This window comes from Hemiscyllium ocellatum, chromosome 33, assembly GCF_020745735.1.
Source record: "Hemiscyllium ocellatum isolate sHemOce1 chromosome 33, sHemOce1.pat.X.cur, whole genome shotgun sequence".
NCBI classification, from domain to species: domain Eukaryota; kingdom Metazoa; phylum Chordata; class Chondrichthyes; order Orectolobiformes; family Hemiscylliidae; genus Hemiscyllium; species Hemiscyllium ocellatum.
The window spans coordinates 24624771-24644773 of record NC_083433.1 but is presented as its reverse complement, the minus strand read 5'-3'; the positions used below and the strand labels follow the sequence as shown (position 1 = coordinate 24644773).

The window sequence follows — 20003 nt, the reverse complement described above, 5'->3', positions numbered from 1 at the left end:
AACTGAATGCAGATAAGCAGTTGTTGGCAAAGCAGATTAAGGACAGACAAGGAAGAGTCAGACACCCCAGATGGGATTTGAACCCAGAACCCCTGGCTTAGGAGGCCAGTGCCTTATCCATTAGGCCACTGGAGCTGCACAGTTCCATGCAGCATGGCAGACTTTAAATACTGCGCCCTGACCTCTCATTGTGTGTTTTTGTGGATTTTCTCCTCTCAATGCACTGTGAGGATCCAAGATGGTGGTGATCTCGGACGATGGTGTTGCAGAGCTCGGCACCACAGCACAAGCGCCCAATCCGTTCCATCGCGATATCCTAGGAGTCTGAAAATGTTGTGGAGTCCCAGGACATTGTGAAAAATCAACTTTCCTGCGTTTCCTTCGTCCAGAGATGTTGAAGACGGATGGGGCAGTGTCCGAGGCCAGGCCCCCGGCCCAGCCTGCAGGATCCTTGGGCTCGATTGCCTACCAGGCCCTGGCCAAATCTCGCGCGATCTTGGTTAAGCAGATAGAGGAGAAGCTGGCCCCGATCTCTATCGTGCTGCAGAAGCATGAACAGCAGCTGGGAGACCTGGAAAAGAGGACGGATGAGGTTGGACACAGAGGCACAGCGGTGGAAGCTGATACCGCTTCCTCTAAGGATAGGATCCAAGCATCGGAGGCTGAGGGCTGACCATACAGAGGTTTATAAAATCATGAGGAACATGAATAGGGTAAACAGCCAAGGTCTTTTCCCTGGGGTGTGGGAGTCCAGAACTAGAGGGCTTAGGTTTAGGGTGAGAGGGAAAAGATATAAAAGAGACCAAAGGGACAACATTTTCAGGCAGAAGGTGGTGTGTGTGTGTGGAATGAGCTGCCAGAGGAAGTGGTCGAGGCTGGTACAATTACATCATTTCAAAGGCATCTGGATGGGTATACGTATAGGAAGAGTTTGGAGGGAGATGGGCCGGGTGCTGGCAGGTGGGACTAGATTGGGTCGGGATATCTGTTCGACCGAGGGTGTGTTTGTGTGCTGTACATCTCTATGACTCGATGACTGGAAGTGTCAGTCTGAGTCAATCCGTTGTCTAGCTACGGGCAAGGTGACTCCATTGGATGATGTGAACCCAGCTGATGACCCCTTTGGCCAAAGCTAGAGAACATTCTGGAAGATCAGGGAAAAGAAGGATATGAACACACACCTGGATGCCAGTCCCTTAGCGAAGCCTTGACTGCGATCTGCAGCAGAGCTCTGACCATGTGCTCCAAACTTGTTGATAAAAGCCCGAGAGTGAGGGGGGCAAGCCATTCACCCCAGCAAGTCCACACTCAGCCTCTGATGAGCATCCCATCCAGGCCCAACCACTATCCTCTCAGCCTGCATTCCCCAAAGCCAATCCAGCGAACCTGCACATCTTTGGGCTGTGGGAGGAAAGCAAAGCACCCGCAGTAGCCCATGGAGAGAAGGTGCAAACTCGACACAAACAGAAAGCCAAGGGAGGAATCAAAGTCAGGTCCCCGATGCTGCGAGGCAGCAGTGCTACCCACTGAGCCACCATGCCAGCCCCAGGAGATTCTCAGCAGGTTTTCAGCCATTGTGTCTGTGCTGTCTGTTTCAGGGAATTCAGCTTTAATCCTGCAGATCCCCAAAAGAGCTGCGTAAGGCGACAGGGAACACCTCACCCTATCAACTGAATGCAGATAAGCAGTTGTTGGCAAAGCAGATTAAGGACAGACAAGGAAGAGTCAGACACCCCAGATGGGATTTGAACCCAGAACCCCTGGCTTAGGAGGCCAGTGCCTTATCCATTAGGCCACTGGAGCTGCACAGTTCCATGCAGCATGGCAGACTTTAAATACTGCGCCCTGACCTCTCATTGTGTGTTTTTGTGGATTTTCTCCTCTCAATGCACTGTGAGGATCCAAGATGGTGGTGATCTCGGACGATGGTGTTGCAGAGCTCGGCACCACAGCACAAGCGCCCAATCCGTTCCATCGCGATATCCTAGGAGTCTGAAAATGTTGTGGAGTCCCAGGACATTGTGAAAAATCAACTTTCCTGCGTTTCCTTCGTCCAGAGATGTTGAAGACGGATGGGGCAGTGTCCGAGGCCAGGCCCCCGGCCCAGCCTGCAGGATCCTTGGGCTCGATTGCCTACCAGGCCCTGGCCAAATCTCGCGCGATCTTGGTTAAGCAGATAGAGGAGAAGCTGGCCCCGATCTCTATCGTGCTGCAGAAGCATGAACAGCAGCTGGGAGACCTGGAAAAGAGGACGGATGAGGTTGGACACAGAGGCACAGCGGTGGAAGCTGATACCGCTTCCTCTAAGGATAGGATCCAAGCATCGGAGGCTGAGGGCTGACCATACAGAGGTTTATAAAATCATGAGGAACATGAATAGGGTAAACAGCCAAGGTCTTTTCCCTGGGGTGTGGGAGTCCAGAACTAGAGGGCTTAGGTTTAGGGTGAGAGGGAAAAGATATAAAAGAGACCAAAGGGACAACATTTTCAGGCAGAAGGTGGTGTGTGTGTGTGGAATGAGCTGCCAGAGGAAGTGGTCGAGGCTGGTACAATTACATCATTTCAAAGGCATCTGGATGGGTATACGTATAGGAAGAGTTTGGAGGGAGATGGGCCGGGTGCTGGCAGGTGGGACTAGATTGGGTCGGGATATCTGTTCGACCGAGGGTGTGTTTGTGTGCTGTACATCTCTATGACTCGATGACTGGAAGTGTCAGTCTGAGTCAATCCGTTGTCTAGCTACGGGCAAGGTGACTCCATTGGATGATGTGAACCCAGCTGATGACCCCTTTGGCCAAAGCTAGAGAACATTCTGGAAGATCAGGGAAAAGAAGGATATGAACACACACCTGGATGCCAGTCCCTTAGCGAAGCCTTGACTGCGATCTGCAGCAGAGCTCTGACCATGTGCTCCAAACTTGTTGATAAAAGCCCGAGAGTGAGGGGGGCAAGCCATTCACCCCAGCAAGTCCACACTCAGCCTCTGATGAGCATCCCATCCAGGCCCAACCACTATCCTCTCAGCCTGCATTCCCCAAAGCCAATCCAGCGAACCTGCACATCTTTGGGCTGTGGGAGGAAAGCAAAGCACCCGCAGTAGCCCATGGAGAGAAGGTGCAAACTCGACACAAACAGAAAGCCAAGGGAGGAATCAAAGTCAGGTCCCCGATGCTGCGAGGCAGCAGTGCTACCCACTGAGCCACCATGCCAGCCCCAGGAGATTCTCAGCAGGTTTTCAGCCATTGTGTCTGTGCTGTCTGTTTCAGGGAATTCAGCTTTAATCCTGCAGATCCCCAAAAGAGCTGCGTAAGGCGACAGGGAACACCTCACCCTATCAACTGAATGCAGATAAGCAGTTGTTGGCAAAGCAGATTAAGGACAGACAAGGAAGAGTCAGACACCCCAGATGGGATTTGAACCCAGAACCCCTGGCTTAGGAGGCCAGTGCCTTATCCATTAGGCCACTGGAGCTGCACAGTTCCATGCAGCATGGCAGACTTTAAATACTGCGCCCTGACCTCTCATTGTGTGTTTTTGTGGATTTTCTCCTCTCAATGCACTGTGAGGATCCAAGATGGTGGTGATCTCGGACGATGGTGTTGCAGAGCTCGGCACCACAGCACAAGCGCCCAATCCGTTCCATCGCGATATCCTAGGAGTCTGAAAATGTTGTGGAGTCCCAGGACATTGTGAAAAATCAACTTTCCTGCGTTTCCTTCGTCCAGAGATGTTGAAGACGGATGGGGCAGTGTCCGAGGCCAGGCCCCCGGCCCAGCCTGCAGGATCCTTGGGCTCGATTGCCTACCAGGCCCTGGCCAAATCTCGCGCGATCTTGGTTAAGCAGATAGAGGAGAAGCTGGCCCCGATCTCTATCGTGCTGCAGAAGCATGAACAGCAGCTGGGAGACCTGGAAAAGAGGACGGATGAGGTTGGACACAGAGGCACAGCGGTGGAAGCTGATACCGCTTCCTCTAAGGATAGGATCCAAGCATCGGAGGCTGAGGGCTGACCATACAGAGGTTTATAAAATCATGAGGAACATGAATAGGGTAAACAGCCAAGGTCTTTTCCCTGGGGTGTGGGAGTCCAGAACTAGAGGGCTTAGGTTTAGGGTGAGAGGGAAAAGATATAAAAGAGACCAAAGGGACAACATTTTCAGGCAGAAGGTGGTGTGTGTGTGTGGAATGAGCTGCCAGAGGAAGTGGTCGAGGCTGGTACAATTACATCATTTCAAAGGCATCTGGATGGGTATACGTATAGGAAGAGTTTGGAGGGAGATGGGCCGGGTGCTGGCAGGTGGGACTAGATTGGGTCGGGATATCTGTTCGACCGAGGGTGTGTTTGTGTGCTGTACATCTCTATGACTCGATGACTGGAAGTGTCAGTCTGAGTCAATCCGTTGTCTAGCTACGGGCAAGGTGACTCCATTGGATGATGTGAACCCAGCTGATGACCCCTTTGGCCAAAGCTAGAGAACATTCTGGAAGATCAGGGAAAAGAAGGATATGAACACACACCTGGATGCCAGTCCCTTAGCGAAGCCTTGACTGCGATCTGCAGCAGAGCTCTGACCATGTGCTCCAAACTTGTTGATAAAAGCCCGAGAGTGAGGGGGGCAAGCCATTCACCCCAGCAAGTCCACACTCAGCCTCTGATGAGCATCCCATCCAGGCCCAACCACTATCCTCTCAGCCTGCATTCCCCAAAGCCAATCCAGCGAACCTGCACATCTTTGGGCTGTGGGAGGAAAGCAAAGCACCCGCAGTAGCCCATGGAGAGAAGGTGCAAACTCGACACAAACAGAAAGCCAAGGGAGGAATCAAAGTCAGGTCCCCGATGCTGCGAGGCAGCAGTGCTACCCACTGAGCCACCATGCCAGCCCCAGGAGATTCTCAGCAGGTTTTCAGCCATTGTGTCTGTGCTGTCTGTTTCAGGGAATTCAGCTTTAATCCTGCAGATCCCCAAAAGAGCTGCGTAAGGCGACAGGGAACACCTCACCCTATCAACTGAATGCAGATAAGCAGTTGTTGGCAAAGCAGATTAAGGACAGACAAGGAAGAGTCAGACACCCCAGATGGGATTTGAACCCAGAACCCCTGGCTTAGGAGGCCAGTGCCTTATCCATTAGGCCACTGGAGCTGCACAGTTCCATGCAGCATGGCAGACTTTAAATACTGCGCCCTGACCTCTCATTGTGTGTTTTTGTGGATTTTCTCCTCTCAATGCACTGTGAGGATCCAAGATGGTGGTGATCTCGGACGATGGTGTTGCAGAGCTCGGCACCACAGCACAAGCGCCCAATCCGTTCCATCGCGATATCCTAGGAGTCTGAAAATGTTGTGGAGTCCCAGGACATTGTGAAAAATCAACTTTCCTGCGTTTCCTTCGTCCAGAGATGTTGAAGACGGATGGGGCAGTGTCCGAGGCCAGGCCCCCGGCCCAGCCTGCAGGATCCTTGGGCTCGATTGCCTACCAGGCCCTGGCCAAATCTCGCGCGATCTTGGTTAAGCAGATAGAGGAGAAGCTGGCCCCGATCTCTATCGTGCTGCAGAAGCATGAACAGCAGCTGGGAGACCTGGAAAAGAGGACGGATGAGGTTGGACACAGAGGCACAGCGGTGGAAGCTGATACCGCTTCCTCTAAGGATAGGATCCAAGCATCGGAGGCTGAGGGCTGACCATACAGAGGTTTATAAAATCATGAGGAACATGAATAGGGTAAACAGCCAAGGTCTTTTCCCTGGGGTGTGGGAGTCCAGAACTAGAGGGCTTAGGTTTAGGGTGAGAGGGAAAAGATATAAAAGAGACCAAAGGGACAACATTTTCAGGCAGAAGGTGGTGTGTGTGTGTGGAATGAGCTGCCAGAGGAAGTGGTCGAGGCTGGTACAATTACATCATTTCAAAGGCATCTGGATGGGTATACGTATAGGAAGAGTTTGGAGGGAGATGGGCCGGGTGCTGGCAGGTGGGACTAGATTGGGTCGGGATATCTGTTCGACCGAGGGTGTGTTTGTGTGCTGTACATCTCTATGACTCGATGACTGGAAGTGTCAGTCTGAGTCAATCCGTTGTCTAGCTACGGGCAAGGTGACTCCATTGGATGATGTGAACCCAGCTGATGACCCCTTTGGCCAAAGCTAGAGAACATTCTGGAAGATCAGGGAAAAGAAGGATATGAACACACACCTGGATGCCAGTCCCTTAGCGAAGCCTTGACTGCGATCTGCAGCAGAGCTCTGACCATGTGCTCCAAACTTGTTGATAAAAGCCCGAGAGTGAGGGGGCAAGCCATTCACCCCAGCAAGTCCACACTCAGCCTCTGATGAGCATCCCATCCAGGCCCAACCACTATCCTCTCAGCCTGCATTCCCAAAGCCAATCCAGCGAACCTGCACATCTTTGGGCTGTGGGAGGAAAGCAAAGCACCCGCAGTAGCCCATGGAGAGAAGGTGCAAACTCGACACAAACAGAAAGCCAAGGGAGGAATCAAAGTCAGGTCCCCGATGCTGCGAGGCAGCAGTGCTACCCACTGAGCCACCATGCCAGCCCCAGGAGATTCTCAGCAGGTTTTCAGCCATTGTGTCTGTGCTGTCTGTTTCAGGGAATTCAGCTTTAATCCTGCAGATCCCCAAAAGAGCTGCGTAAGGCGACAGGGAACACCTCACCCTAACAACTGAATGCAGATAAGCAGTTGTTGGCAAAGCAGATTAAGGACAGACAAGGAAGAGTCAGACACCCCAGATGGGATTTGAACCCAGAACCCCTGGCTTAGGAGGCCAGTGCCTTATCCATTAGGCCACTGGAGCTGCACAGTTCCATGCAGCATGGCAGACTTTAAATACTGCGCCCTGACCTCTCATTGTGTGTTTTTGTGGATTTTCTCCTCTCAATGCACTGTGAGGATCCAAGATGGTGGTGATCTCGGACGATGGTGTTGCAGAGCTCGGCACCACAGCACAAGCGCCCAATCCGTTCCATCGCGATATCCTAGGAGTCTGAAAATGTTGTGGAGTCCCAGGACATTGTGAAAAATCAACTTTCCTGCGTTTCCTTCGTCCAGAGATGTTGAAGACGGATGGGGCAGTGTCCGAGGCCAGGCCCCCGGCCCAGCCTGCAGGATCCTTGGGCTCGATTGCCTACCAGGCCCTGGCCAAATCTCGCGCGATCTTGGTTAAGCAGATAGAGGAGAAGCTGGCCCCGATCTCTATCGTGCTGCAGAAGCATGAACAGCAGCTGGGAGACCTGGAAAAGAGGACGGATGAGGTTGGACACAGAGGCACAGCGGTGGAAGCTGATACCGCTTCCTCTAAGGATAGGATCCAAGCATCGGAGGCTGAGGGCTGACCATACAGAGGTTTATAAAATCATGAGGAACATGAATAGGGTAAACAGCCAAGGTCTTTTCCCTGGGGTGTGGGAGTCCAGAACTAGAGGGCTTAGGTTTAGGGTGAGAGGGAAAAGATATAAAAGAGACCAAAGGGACAACATTTTCAGGCAGAAGGTGGTGTGTGTGTGTGGAATGAGCTGCCAGAGGAAGTGGTCGAGGCTGGTACAATTACATCATTTCAAAGGCATCTGGATGGGTATACGTATAGGAAGAGTTTGGAGGGAGATGGGCCGGGTGCTGGCAGGTGGGACTAGATTGGGTCGGGATATCTGTTCGACCGAGGGTGTGTTTGTGTGCTGTACATCTCTATGACTCGATGACTGGAAGTGTCAGTCTGAGTCAATCCGTTGTCTAGCTACGGGCAAGGTGACTCCATTGGATGATGTGAACCCAGCTGATGACCCCTTTGGCCAAAGCTAGAGAACATTCTGGAAGATCAGGGAAAAGAAGGATATGAACACACACCTGGATGCCAGTCCCTTAGCGAAGCCTTGACTGCGATCTGCAGCAGAGCTCTGACCATGTGCTCCAAACTTGTTGATAAAAGCCCGAGAGTGAGGGGGGCAAGCCATTCACCCCAGCAAGTCCACACTCAGCCTCTGATGAGCATCCCATCCAGGCCCAACCACTATCCTCTCAGCCTGCATTCCCCAAAGCCAATCCAGCGAACCTGCACATCTTTGGGCTGTGGGAGGAAAGCAAAGCACCCGCAGTAGCCCATGGAGAGAAGGTGCAAACTCGACACAAACAGAAAGCCAAGGGAGGAATCAAAGTCAGGTCCCCGATGCTGCGAGGCAGCAGTGCTACCCACTGAGCCACCATGCCAGCCCCAGGAGATTCTCAGCAGGTTTTCAGCCATTGTGTCTGTGCTGTCTGTTTCAGGGAATTCAGCTTTAATCCTGCAGATCCCCAAAAGAGCTGCGTAAGGCGACAGGGAACACCTCACCCTAACAACTGAATGCAGATAAGCAGTTGTTGGCAAAGCAGATTAAGGACAGACAAGGAAGAGTCAGACACCCCAGATGGGATTTGAACCCAGAACCCCTGGCTTAGGAGGCCAGTGCCTTATCCATTAGGCCACTGGAGCTGCACAGTTCCATGCAGCATGGCAGACTTTAAATACTGCGCCCTGACCTCTCATTGTGTGTTTTTGTGGATTTTCTCCTCTCAATGCACTGTGAGGATCCAAGATGGTGGTGATCTCGGACGATGGTGTTGCAGAGCTCGGCACCACAGCACAAGCGCCCAATCCGTTTCATCGCGATATCCTAGGAGTCTGAAAATGTTGTGGAGTCCCAGGACATTGTGAAAAATCAACTTTCCTGCGTTTCCTTCGTCCAGAGATGTTGAAGACGGATGGGGCAGTGTCCGAGGCCAGGCCCCCGGCCCAGCCTGCAGGATCCTTGGGCTCGATTGCCTACCAGGCCCTGGCCAAATCTCGCGCGATCTTGGTTAAGCAGATAGAGGAGAAGCTGGCCCCGATCTCTATCGTGCTGCAGAAGCATGAACAGCAGCTGGGAGACCTGGAAAAGAGGACGGATGAGGTTGGACACAGAGGCACAGCGGTGGAAGCTGATACCGCTTCCTCTAAGGATAGGATCCAAGCATCGGAGGCTGAGGGCTGACCATACAGAGGTTTATAAAATCATGAGGAACATGAATAGGGTAAACAGCCAAGGTCTTTTCCCTGGGGTGTGGGAGTCCAGAACTAGAGGGCTTAGGTTTAGGGTGAGAGGGAAAAGATATAAAAGAGACCAAAGGGACAACATTTTCAGGCAGAAGGTGGTGTGTGTGTGTGAATGAGCTGCCAGAGGAAGTGGTCGAGGCTGGTACAATTACATCATTTCAAAGGCATCTGGATGGGTATACGTATAGGAAGAGTTTGGAGGGAGATGGGCCGGGTGCTGGCAGGTGGGACTAGATTGGGTCGGGATATCTGTTCGACCGAGGGTGTGTTTGTGTGCTGTACATCTCTATGACTCGATGACTGGAAGTGTCAGTCTGAGTCAATCCGTTGTCTAGCTACGGGCAAGGTGACTCCATTGGATGATGTGAACCCAGCTGATGACCCCTTTGGCCAAAGCTAGAGAACATTCTGGAAGATCAGGGAAAAGAAGGATATGAACACACACCTGGATGCCAGTCCCTTAGCGAAGCCTTGACTGCGATCTGCAGCAGAGCTCTGACCATGTGCTCCAAACTTGTTGATAAAAGCCCGAGAGTGAGGGGGGCAAGCCATTCACCCCAGCAAGTCCACACTCAGCCTCTGATGAGCATCCCATCCAGGCCCAACCACTATCCTCTCAGCCTGCATTCCCAAAGCCAATCCAGCGAACCTGCACATCTTTGGGCTGTGGGAGGAAAGCAAAGCACCCGCAGTAGCCCATGGAGAGAAGGTGCAAACTCGACACAAACAGAAAGCCAAGGGAGGAATCAAAGTCAGGTCCCCGATGCTGCGAGGCAGCAGTGCTACCCACTGAGCCACCATGCCAGCCCCAGGAGATTCTCAGCAGGTTTTCAGCCATTGTGTCTGTGCTGTCTGTTTCAGGGAATTCAGCTTTAATCCTGCAGATCCCCAAAAGAGCTGCGTAAGGCGACAGGGAACACCTCACCCTAACAACTGAATGCAGATAAGCAGTTGTTGGCAAAGCAGATTAAGGACAGACAAGGAAGAGTCAGACACCCCAGATGGGATTTGAACCCAGAACCCCTGGCTTAGGAGGCCAGTGCCTTATCCATTAGGCCACTGGAGCTGCACAGTTCCATGCAGCATGGCAGACTTTAAATACTGCGCCCTGACCTCTCATTGTGTGTTTTGTGGATTTTCTCCTCTCAATGCACTGTGAGGATCCAAGATGGTGGTGATCTCGGACGATGGTGTTGCAGAGCTCGGCACCACAGCACAAGCGCCCAATCCGTTCCATCGCGATATCCTAGGAGTCTGAAAATGTTGTGGAGTCCCAGGACATTGTGAAAAATCAACTTTCCTGCGTTTCCTTCGTCCAGAGATGTTGAAGACGGATGGGGCAGTGTCCGAGGCCAGGCCCCGGCCCAGCCTGCAGGATCCTTGGGCTCGATTGCCTACCAGGCGCTGGCCAAATCTCGCGCGATCTTGGTTAAGCAGATAGAGGAGAAGCTGGCCCCGATCTCTATCGTGCTGCAGAAGCATGAACAGCAGCTGGGAGACCTGGAAAAGAGGACGGATGAGGTTGGACACAGAGGCACAGCGGTGGAAGCTGATACCGCTTCCTCTAAGGATAGGATCCAAGCATCGGAGGCTGAGGGCTGACCATACAGAGGTTTATAAAATCATGAGGAACATGAATAGGGTAAACAGCCAAGGTCTTTTCCCTGGGGTGTGGGAGTCCAGAACTAGAGGGCTTAGGTTTAGGGTGAGAGGGAAAAGATATAAAAGAGACCAAAGGGACAACATTTTCAGGCAGAAGGTGGTGTGTGTGTGTGGAATGAGCTGCCAGAGGAAGTGGTCGAGGCTGGTACAATTACATCATTTCAAAGGCATCTGGATGGGTATACGTATAGGAAGAGTTTGGAGGGAGATGGGCCGGGTGCTGGCAGGTGGGACTAGATTGGGTCGGGATATCTGTTCGACCGAGGGTGTGTTTGTGTGCTGTACATCTCTATGACTCGATGACTGGAAGTGTCAGTCTGAGTCAATCCGTTGTCTAGCTACGGGCAAGGTGACTCCATTGGATGATGTGAACCCAGCTGATGACCCCTTTGGCCAAAGCTAGAGAACATTCTGGAAGATCAGGGAAAAGAAGGATATGAACACACACCTGGATGCCAGTCCCTTAGCGAAGCCTTGACTGCGATCTGCAGCAGAGCTCTGACCATGTGCTCCAAACTTGTTGATAAAAGCCCGAGAGTGAGGGGGGCAAGCCATTCACCCCAGCAAGTCCACACTCAGCCTCTGATGAGCATCCCATCCAGGCCCAACCACTATCCTCTCAGCCTGCATTCCCCAAAGCCAATCCAGCGAACCTGCACATCTTTGGGCTGTGGGAGGAAAGCAAAGCACCCGCAGTAGCCCATGGAGAGAAGGTGCAAACTCGACACAAACAGAAAGCCAAGGGAGGAATCAAAGTCAGGTCCCCGATGCTGCGAGGCAGCAGTGCTACCCACTGAGCCACCATGCCAGCCCCAGGAGATTCTCAGCAGGTTTTCAGCCATTGTGTCTGTGCTGTCTGTTTCAGGGAATTCAGCTTTAATCCTGCAGATCCCCAAAAGAGCTGCGTAAGGCGACAGGGAACACCTCACCCTATCAACTGAATGCAGATAAGCAGTTGTTGGCAAAGCAGATTAAGGACAGACAAGGAAGAGTCAGACACCCCAGATGGGATTTGAACCCAGAACCCCTGGCTTAGGAGGCCAGTGCCTTATCCATTAGGCCACTGGAGCTGCACAGTTCCATGCAGCATGGCAGACTTTAAATACTGCGCCCTGACCTCTCATTGTGTGTTTTTGTGGATTTTCTCCTCTCAATGCACTGTGAGGATCCAAGATGGTGGTGATCTCGGACGATGGTGTTGCAGAGCTCGGCACCACAGCACAAGCGCCCAATCCGTTCCATCGCGATATCCTAGGAGTCTGAAAATGTTGTGGAGTCCCAGGACATTGTGAAAAATCAACTTTCCTGCGTTTCCTTCGTCCAGAGATGTTGAAGACGGATGGGGCAGTGTCCGAGGCCAGGCCCCCGGCCCAGCCTGCAGGATCCTTGGGCTCGATTGCCTACCAGGCCCTGGCCAAATCTCGCGCGATCTTGGTTAAGCAGATAGAGGAGAAGCTGGCCCCGATCTCTATCGTGCTGCAGAAGCATGAACAGCAGCTGGGAGACCTGGAAAAGAGGACGGATGAGGTTGGACACAGAGGCACAGCGGTGGAAGCTGATACCGCTTCCTCTAAGGATAGGATCCAAGCATCGGAGGCTGAGGGCTGACCATACAGAGGTTTATAAAATCATGAGGAACATGAATAGGGTAAACAGCCAAGGTCTTTTCCCTGGGGTGTGGGAGTCCAGAACTAGAGGGCTTAGGTTTAGGGTGAGAGGGAAAAGATATAAAAGAGACCAAAGGGACAACATTTTCAGGCAGAAGGTGGTGTGTGTGTGTGGAATGAGCTGCCAGAGGAAGTGGTCGAGGCTGGTACAATTACATCATTTCAAAGGCATCTGGATGGGTATACGTATAGGAAGAGTTTGGAGGGAGATGGGCCGGGTGCTGGCAGGTGGGACTAGATTGGGTCGGGATATCTGTTCGACCGAGGGTGTGTTTGTGTGCTGTACATCTCTATGACTCGATGACTGGAAGTGTCAGTCTGAGTCAATCCGTTGTCTAGCTACGGGCAAGGTGACTCCATTGGATGATGTGAACCCAGCTGATGACCCCTTTGGCCAAAGCTAGAGAACATTCTGGAAGATCAGGGAAAAGAAGGATATGAACACACACCTGGATGCCAGTCCCTTAGCGAAGCCTTGACTGCGATCTGCAGCAGAGCTCTGACCATGTGCTCCAAACTTGTTGATAAAAGCCCGAGAGTGAGGGGGGCAAGCCATTCACCCCAGCAAGTCCACACTCAGCCTCTGATGAGCATCCCATCCAGGCCCAACCACTATCCTCTCAGCCTGCATTCCCCAAAGCCAATCCAGCGAACCTGCACATCTTTGGGCTGTGGGAGGAAAGCAAAGCACCCGCAGTAGCCCATGGAGAGAAGGTGCAAACTCGACACAAACAGAAAGCCAAGGGAGGAATCAAAGTCAGGTCCCCGATGCTGCGAGGCAGCAGTGCTACCCACTGAGCCACCATGCCAGCCCCAGGAGATTCTCAGCAGGTTTTCAGCCATTGTGTCTGTGCTGTCTGTTTCAGGGAATTCAGCTTTAATCCTGCAGATCCCCAAAAGAGCTGCGTAAGGCGACAGGGAACACCTCACCCTATCAACTGAATGCAGATAAGCAGTTGTTGGCAAAGCAGATTAAGGACAGACAAGGAAGAGTCAGACACCCCAGATGGGATTTGAACCCAGAACCCCTGGCTTAGGAGGCCAGTGCCTTATCCATTAGGCCACTGGAGCTGCACAGTTCCATGCAGCATGGCAGACTTTAAATACTGCGCCCTGACCTCTCATTGTGTGTTTTTGTGGATTTTCTCCTCTCAATGCACTGTGAGGATCCAAGATGGTGGTGATCTCGGACGATGGTGTTGCAGAGCTCGGCACCACAGCACAAGCGCCCAATCCGTTCCATCGCGATATCCTAGGAGTCTGAAAATGTTGTGGAGTCCCAGGACATTGTGAAAAATCAACTTTCCTGCGTTTCCTTCGTCCAGAGATGTTGAAGACGGATGGGGCAGTGTCCGAGGCCAGGCCCCCGGCCCAGCCTGCAGGATCCTTGGGCTCGATTGCCTACCAGGCCCTGGCCAAATCTCGCGCGATCTTGGTTAAGCAGATAGAGGAGAAGCTGGCCCCGATCTCTATCGTGCTGCAGAAGCATGAACAGCAGCTGGGAGACCTGGAAAAGAGGACGGATGAGGTTGGACACAGAGGCACAGCGGTGGAAGCTGATACCGCTTCCTCTAAGGATAGGATCCAAGCATCGGAGGCTGAGGGCTGACCATACAGAGGTTTATAAAATCATGAGGAACATGAATAGGGTAAACAGCCAAGGTCTTTTCCCTGGGGTGTGGGAGTCCAGAACTAGAGGGCTTAGGTTTAGGGTGAGAGGGAAAAGATATAAAAGAGACCAAAGGGACAACATTTTCAGGCAGAAGGTGGTGTGTGTGTGTGGAATGAGCTGCCAGAGGAAGTGGTCGAGGCTGGTACAATTACATCATTTCAAAGGCATCTGGATGGGTATACGTATAGGAAGAGTTTGGAGGGAGATGGGCCGGGTGCTGGCAGGTGGGACTAGATTGGGTCGGGATATCTGTTCGACCGAGGGTGTGTTTGTGTGCTGTACATCTCTATGACTCGATGACTGGAAGTGTCAGTCTGAGTCAATCCGTTGTCTAGCTACGGGCAAGGTGACTCCATTGGATGATGTGAACCCAGCTGATGACCCCTTTGGCCAAAGCTAGAGAACATTCTGGAAGATCAGGGAAAAGAAGGATATGAACACACACCTGGATGCCAGTCCCTTAGCGAAGCCTTGACTGCGATCTGCAGCAGAGCTCTGACCATGTGCTCCAAACTTGTTGATAAAAGCCCGAGAGTGAGGGGGGCAAGCCATTCACCCCAGCAAGTCCACACTCAGCCTCTGATGAGCATCCCATCCAGGCCCAACCACTATCCTCTCAGCCTGCATTCCCCAAAGCCAATCCAGCGAACCTGCACATCTTTGGGCTGTGGGAGGAAAGCAAAGCACCCGCAGTAGCCCATGGAGAGAAGGTGCAAACTCGACACAAACAGAAAGCCAAGGGAGGAATCAAAGTCAGGTCCCCGATGCTGCGAGGCAGCAGTGCTACCCACTGAGCCACCATGCCAGCCCCAGGAGATTCTCAGCAGGTTTTCAGCCATTGTGTCTGTGCTGTCTGTTTCAGGGAATTCAGCTTTAATCCTGCAGATCCCCAAAAGAGCTGCGTAAGGCGACAGGGAACACCTCACCCTATCAACTGAATGCAGATAAGCAGTTGTTGGCAAAGCAGATTAAGGACAGACAAGGAAGAGTCAGACACCCCAGATGGGATTTGAACCCAGAACCCCTGGCTTAGGAGGCCAGTGCCTTATCCATTAGGCCACTGGAGCTGCACAGTTCCATGCAGCATGGCAGACTTTAAATACTGCGCCCTGACCTCTCATTGTGTGTTTTTGTGGATTTTCTCCTCTCAATGCACTGTGAGGATCCAAGATGGTGGTGATCTCGGACGATGGTGTTGCAGAGCTCGGCACCACAGCACAAGCGCCCAATCCGTTCCATCGCGATATCCTAGGAGTCTGAAAATGTTGTGGAGTCCCAGGACATTGTGAAAAATCAACTTTCCTGCGTTTCCTTCGTCCAGAGATGTTGAAGACGGATGGGGCAGTGTCCGAGGCCAGGCCCCCGGCCCAGCCTGCAGGATCCTTGGGCTCGATTGCCTACCAGGCCCTGGCCAAATCTCGCGCGATCTTGGTTAAGCAGATAGAGGAGAAGCTGGCCCCGATCTCTATCGTGCTGCAGAAGCATGAACAGCAGCTGGGAGACCTGGAAAAGAGGACGGATGAGGTTGGACACAGAGGCACAGCGGTGGAAGCTGATACCGCTTCCTCTAAGGATAGGATCCAAGCATCGGAGGCTGAGGGCTGACCATACAGAGGTTTATAAAATCATGAGGAACATGAATAGGGTAAACAGCCAAGGTCTTTTCCCTGGGGTGTGGGAGTCCAGAACTAGAGGGCTTAGGTTTAGGGTGAGAGGGAAAAGATATAAAAGAGACCAAAGGGACAACATTTTCAGGCAGAAGGTGGTGTGTGTGTGTGGAATGAGCTGCCAGAGGAAGTGGTCGAGGCTGGTACAATTACATCATTTCAAAGGCATCTGGATGGGTATACGTATAGGAAGAGTTTGGAGGGAGATGGGCCGGGTGCTGGCAGGTGGGACTAGATTGGGTCGGGATATCTGTTCGACCGAGGGTGTGTTTGTGTGCTGTACATCTCTATGACTCGATGACTGGAAGTGTCAGTCTGAGTCAATCCGTTGTCTAGCTACGGGCAAGGTGACTCCATTGGATGATGTGAACCCAGCTGATGACCCCTTTGGCCAAAGCTAGAGAACATTCTGGAAGATCAGGGAAAAGAAGGATATGAACACACACCTGGATGCCAGTCCCTTAGCGAAGCCTTGACTGCGATCTGCAGCAGAGCTCTGACCATGTGCTCCAAACTTGTTGATAAAAGCCCGAGAGTGAGGGGGGCAAGCCATTCACCCCAGCAAGTCCACACTCAGCCTCTGATGAGCATCCCATCCAGGCCCAACCACTATCCTCTCAGCCTGCATTCCCCAAAGCCAATCCAGCGAACCTGCACATCTTTGGGCTGTGGGAGGAAAGCAAAGCACCCGCAGTAGCCCATGGAGAGAAGGTGCAAACTCGACACAAACAGAAAGCCAAGGGAGGAATCAAAGTCAGGTCCCCGATGCTGCGAGGCAGCAGTGCTACCCACTGAGCCACCATGCCAGCCCCAGGAGATTCTCAGCAGGTTTTCAGCCATTGTGTCTGTGCTGTCTGTTTCAGGGAATTCAGCTTTAATCCTGCAGATCCCCAAAAGAGCTGCGTAAGGCGACAGGGAACACCTCACCCTATCAACTGAATGCAGATAAGCAGTTGTTGGCAAAGCAGATTAAGGACAGACAAGGAAGAGTCAGACACCCCAGATGGGATTTGAACCCAGAACCCCTGGCTTAGGAGGCCAGTGCCTTATCCATTAGGCCACTGGAGCTGCACAGTTCCATGCAGCATGGCAGACTTTAAATACTGCGCCCTGACCTCTCATTGTGTGTTTTTGTGGATTTTCTCCTCTCAATGCACTGTGAGGATCCAAGATGGTGGTGATCTCGGACGATGGTGTTGCAGAGCTCGGCACCACAGCACAAGCGCCCAATCCGTTCCATCGCGATATCCTAGGAGTCTGAAAATGTTGTGGAGTCCCAGGACATTGTGAAAAATCAACTTTCCTGCGTTTCCTTCGTCCAGAGATGTTGAAGACGGATGGGGCAGTGTCCGAGGCCAGGCCCCCGGCCCAGCCTGCAGGATCCTTGGGCTCGATTGCCTACCAGGCCCTGGCCAAATCTCGCGCGATCTTGGTTAAGCAGATAGAGGAGAAGCTGGCCCCGATCTCTATCGTGCTGCAGAAGCATGAACAGCAGCTGGGAGACCTGGAAAAGAGGACGGATGAGGTTGGACACAGAGGCACAGCGGTGGAAGCTGATACCGCTTCCTCTAAGGATAGGATCCAAGCATCGGAGGCTGAGGGCTGACCATACAGAGGTTTATAAAATCATGAGGAACATGAATAGGGTAAACAGCCAAGGTCTTTTCCCTGGGGTGTGGGAGTCCAGAACTAGAGGGCTTAGGTTTAGGGTGAGAGGGAAAAGATATAAAAGAGACCAAAGGGACAACATTTTCAGGCAGAAGGTGGTGTGTGTGTGTGGAATGAGCTGCCAGAGGAAGTGGTCGAGGCTGGTACAATTACATCATTTCAAAGGCATCTGGATGGGTATACGTATAGGAAGAGTTTGGAGGGAGATGGGCCGGGTGCTGGCAGGTGGGACTAGATTGGGTCGGGATATCTGTTCGACCGAGGGTGTGTTTGTGTGCTGTACATCTCTATGACTCGATGACTGGAAGTGTCAGTCTGAGTCAATCCGTTGTCTAGCTACGGGCAAGGTGACTCCATTGGATGATGTGAACCCAGCTGATGACCCCTTTGGCCAAAGCTAGAGAACATTCTGGAAGATCAGGGAAAAGAAGGATATGAACACACACCTGGATGCCAGTCCCTTAGCGAAGCCTTGACTGCGATCTGCAGCAGAGCTCTGACCATGTGCTCCAAACTTGTTGATAAAAGCCCGAGAGTGAGGGGGGGCAAGCCATTCACCCCAGCAAGTCCACACTCAGCCTCTGATGAGCATCCCATCCAGGCCCAACCACTATCCTCTCAGCCTGCATTCCCCAAAGCCAATCCAGCGAACCTGCACATCTTTGGGCTGTGGGAGGAAAGCAAAGCACCCGCAGTAGCCCATGGAGAGAAGGTGCAAACTCGACACAAACAGAAAGCCAAGGGAGGAATCAAAGTCAGGTCCCCGATGCTGCGAGGCAGCAGTGCTACCCACTGAGCCACCATGCCAGCCCCAGGAGATTCTCAGCAGGTTTTCAGCCATTGTGTCTGTGCTGTCTGTTTCAGGGAATTCAGCTTTAATCCTGCAGATCCCCAAAAGAGCTGCGTAAGGCGACAGGGAACACCTCACCCTAACAACTGAATGCAGATAAGCAGTTGTTGGCAAAGCAGATTAAGGACAGACAAGGAAGAGTCAGACACCCCAGATGGGATTTGAACCCAGAACCCCTGGCTTAGGAGGCCAGTGCCTTATCCATTAGGCCACTGGAGCTGCACAGTTCCATGCAGCATGGCAGACTTTAAATACTGCGCCCTGACCTCTCATTGTGTGTTTTTGTGGATTTTCTCCTCTCAATGCACTGTGAGGATCCAAGATGGTGGTGATCTCGGACGATGGTGTTGCAGAGCTCGGCACCACAGCACAAGCGCCCAATCCGTTCCATCGCGATATCCTAGGAGTCTGAAAATGTTGTGGAGTCCCAGGACATTGTGAAAAATCAACTTTCCTGCGTTTCCTTCGTCCAGAGATGTTGAAGACGGATGGGGCAGTGTCCGAGGCCAGGCCCCCGGCCCAGCCTGCAGGATCCTTGGGCTCGATTGCCTACCAGGCCCTGGCCAAATCTCGCGCGATCTTGGTTAAGCAGATAGAGGAGAAGCTGGCCCCGATCTCTATCGTGCTGCAGAAGCATGAACAGCAGCTGGGAGACCTGGAAAAGAGGACGGATGAGGTTGGACACAGAGGCACAGCGGTGGAAGCTGATACCGCTTCCTCTAAGGATAGGATCCAAGCATCGGAGGCTGAGGGCTGACCATACAGAGGTTTATAAAATCATGAGGAACATGAATAGGGTAAACAGCCAAGGTCTTTTCCCTGGGGTGTGGGAGTCCAGAACTAGAGGGCTTAGGTTTAGGGTGAGAGGGAAAAGATATAAAAGAGACCAAAGGGACAACATTTTCAGGCAGAAGGTGGTGTGTGTGTGTGGAATGAGCTGCCAGAGGAAGTGGTCGAGGCTGGTACAATTACATCATTTCAAAGGCATCTGGATGGGTATACGTATAGGAAGAGTTTGGAGGGAGATGGGCCGGGTGCTGGCAGGTGGGACTAGATTGGGTCGGGATATCTGTTCGACCGAGGGTGTGTTTGTGTGCTGTACATCTCTATGACTCGATGACTGGAAGTGTCAGTCTGAGTCAATCCGTTGTCTAGCTACGGGCAAGGTGACTCCATTGGATGATGTGAACCCAGCTGATGACCCCTTTGGCCAAAGCTAGAGAACATTCTGGAAGATCAGGGAAAAGAAGGATATGAACACACACCTGGATGCCAGTCCCTTAGCGAAGCCTTGACTGCGATCTGCAGCAGAGCTCTGACCATGTGCTCCAAACTTGTTGATAAAAGCCCGAGAGTGAGGGGGGCAAGCCATTCACCCCAGCAAGTCCACACTCAGCCTCTGATGAGCATCCCATCCAGGCCCAACCACTATCCTCTCAGCCTGCATTCCCCAAAGCCAATCCAGCGAACCTGCACATCTTTGGGCTGTGGGAGGAAAGCAAAGCACCCGCAGTAGCCCATGGAGAGAAGGTGCAAACTCGACACAAACAGAAAGCCAAGGGAGGAATCAAAGTCAGGTCCCCGATGCTGCGAGGCAGCAGTGCTACCCACTGAGCCACCATGCCAGCCCCAGGAGATTCTCAGCAGGTTTTCAGCCATTGTGTCTGTGCTGTCTGTTTCAGGGAATTCAGCTTTAATCCTGCAGATCCCAAAAGAGCTGCGTAAGGCGACAGGGAACACCTCA

The 20003-nt window shown here is 52.4% G+C and overlaps 12 non-coding genes across 12 annotated transcripts; all 12 read right to left on the bottom strand.

Annotated features, from left to right (window-relative positions):
- Window positions 1–62: 62 nt before the first annotated feature.
- Window positions 63–135, bottom strand: trnar-ccu (transfer RNA arginine (anticodon CCU)). The gene has a single exon. It is a non-coding gene; the product is annotated as a tRNA-Arg (tRNA).
- Window positions 136–1730: 1595 nt separating this feature from the next.
- On the bottom strand, window positions 1731–1803 carry trnar-ccu (transfer RNA arginine (anticodon CCU)). Its single transcript has one exon. It is a non-coding gene; the product is annotated as a tRNA-Arg (tRNA).
- A 1595-nt stretch (window positions 1804–3398) lies between these two features.
- trnar-ccu (transfer RNA arginine (anticodon CCU)) lies at window positions 3399–3471 on the bottom strand. The gene has a single exon. It is a non-coding gene; the product is annotated as a tRNA-Arg (tRNA).
- A 1595-nt stretch (window positions 3472–5066) lies between these two features.
- On the bottom strand, window positions 5067–5139 carry trnar-ccu (transfer RNA arginine (anticodon CCU)). Its single transcript has one exon. It is a non-coding gene; the product is annotated as a tRNA-Arg (tRNA).
- A 1593-nt stretch (window positions 5140–6732) lies between these two features.
- On the bottom strand, window positions 6733–6805 carry trnar-ccu (transfer RNA arginine (anticodon CCU)). The gene has a single exon. It is a non-coding gene; the product is annotated as a tRNA-Arg (tRNA).
- Window positions 6806–8400: 1595 nt separating this feature from the next.
- Window positions 8401–8473, bottom strand: trnar-ccu (transfer RNA arginine (anticodon CCU)). The gene has a single exon. It is a non-coding gene; the product is annotated as a tRNA-Arg (tRNA).
- Window positions 8474–10066: 1593 nt separating this feature from the next.
- On the bottom strand, window positions 10067–10139 carry trnar-ccu (transfer RNA arginine (anticodon CCU)). Its single transcript has one exon. It is a non-coding gene; the product is annotated as a tRNA-Arg (tRNA).
- A 1593-nt stretch (window positions 10140–11732) lies between these two features.
- On the bottom strand, window positions 11733–11805 carry trnar-ccu (transfer RNA arginine (anticodon CCU)). Its single transcript has one exon. It is a non-coding gene; the product is annotated as a tRNA-Arg (tRNA).
- Window positions 11806–13400: 1595 nt separating this feature from the next.
- Window positions 13401–13473, bottom strand: trnar-ccu (transfer RNA arginine (anticodon CCU)). The gene has a single exon. It is a non-coding gene; the product is annotated as a tRNA-Arg (tRNA).
- A 1595-nt stretch (window positions 13474–15068) lies between these two features.
- Window positions 15069–15141, bottom strand: trnar-ccu (transfer RNA arginine (anticodon CCU)). The gene has a single exon. It is a non-coding gene; the product is annotated as a tRNA-Arg (tRNA).
- Window positions 15142–16736: 1595 nt separating this feature from the next.
- Window positions 16737–16809, bottom strand: trnar-ccu (transfer RNA arginine (anticodon CCU)). The gene has a single exon. It is a non-coding gene; the product is annotated as a tRNA-Arg (tRNA).
- A 1596-nt stretch (window positions 16810–18405) lies between these two features.
- trnar-ccu (transfer RNA arginine (anticodon CCU)) lies at window positions 18406–18478 on the bottom strand. Its single transcript has one exon. It is a non-coding gene; the product is annotated as a tRNA-Arg (tRNA).
- Window positions 18479–20003: the final 1525 nt, after the last annotated feature.